Consider the following 1,791-nt stretch of genomic DNA (forward strand, 5'->3'; position numbering starts at 1 on the left):
TATCCTAAAACAAAAGGATATACCTTCTTCTCAGCACCTCATGGTACCTTCTCCAAAATTGACCACATAATTGCTCAAAAAACAAGCCTAAACATATACAAAAAATATTGAAATTTTCCCATGCATCCTATCAGATCACCATGGACTAAGGCTGATCTTTAATAACAAAAGAAATAATAGAAAGCCAACATACAAGTGGAAACTGAACAACACTCTTCTCAATGATACCTTGGTCAAAGAAGGAATAAAGAAAGAAATTAAGAACTTTTTGGAGATTAATGAAAATGAGGCCACAACATAACTAAACTTATGGGACACAATGAAAGCATTTCTAAGAGCAAAACTCATAGCTATGAGAGCCTCCAAATAGAAACTAGAGAGAGCACACATTAGCAGCTTGACAACACACCTAAAAGCTCTAGAAAAAAAGAAAGCAAATTCACCAAAGAGGAGTAGACAGCAGGAAATAATCAAACTCAGGGGTGAAATCAACCAAGTGGAAATAATAATTATTCAAAGAATCAACCAATCGAGTTGCTGGTTCTTTGAGAAAATCAACAAGATAGATAAACCCTTAGCCAGACTCACTAGAGGGCACAGGGAAAGTATTCTAATTAACAAAATCAAAAATAAAAAGGAAGACATAACAACAAATCATGAAGAAATCGAAAACACCAGCAGATCCTTCTACCAAAGTCTATACTCAACAAAACTGGAGAACCTGGATGAAATGGACAAGTTTCTAGACAGATATCAGTTACCAAAGTTAAATCAAGATCAGGTTAATTATCTAAACAGTCCTATATCCCCTAAAGAAATAGAAGCAGTCATTAATAGTCTCCCAACCAAAATAAGCCAAGGACCTGATGGGTTTAGTGCGGAGTTCTATCAGACCTTCAACGAAGATCTAATCCCAGTACTTCACAAATTATTCCACAAAACAGAAACAGAAGGTACTCTACCCAACNCATTCTATGAAGCCACAATTACTCTGATACCTAAACCAGAAAAAGACCCAGCAAAGATAGAGAACTTCAGACCAATTTCCCTAATGAATATCGATGCAAAAATCCTCAATAAAGTTCTCCCTAACCGAATCTAAGAACACATCAAACCAATAATCCATCCTGACCAAGTAGGTTTCATCCCAGGGATGCAGGGATGGTTCAATATACGGAAATCCATCAACTTGATCCAGTATATAAACAAACTCAAAGACAAAAACCACACGAACATCTCGTTAGATGCTGAGAAAGCATTTGACAAAATCCAACACCCATTCATGATAAAAGTCTTGGAAAGATCAGGAATTCAAGGCCCATGCCTTATCATGACAAAAGCAATCTACAGCAAACCAGTAGCCAACATCAAAGTAAATGGTAAGAAGCTGGAAGCAATCCCACTAAAATCAGGGACTAGACAAGGCTGTCCACTCCTCTCCGTACCTATTCACCATTGTAATTGAAATCCTAGCCAGAGCAATTAGACAACAAAAGGAGATCAAGTGGATACAAATTGGAAAGGAACAAGTCAAAATATCACTTTTTTCAGATGATATGATAGTATATATNAGTGACCCTAAAAATTCCACCAGAGAACTCCTAATCCTGATAAACAGCTTAGGTGAAGTGGTTGGATATAAAATTAACTCAAACAAGTCAATGGCCTATCTGTACACAAAGGATAAACAGGCTGATATAGAAAATTAGTGAAACAACACCCTTCTCAATAGTCACAAATAATGTAAAATACCTTGGCATGACTCTAACTAAGGAAGTGAAAGATCTGTAT

This window comes from Mus caroli, chromosome X (assembly GCF_900094665.2).
Source record: "Mus caroli chromosome X, CAROLI_EIJ_v1.1, whole genome shotgun sequence".
Lineage (NCBI taxonomy): Eukaryota > Metazoa > Chordata > Mammalia > Rodentia > Muridae > Mus > Mus caroli.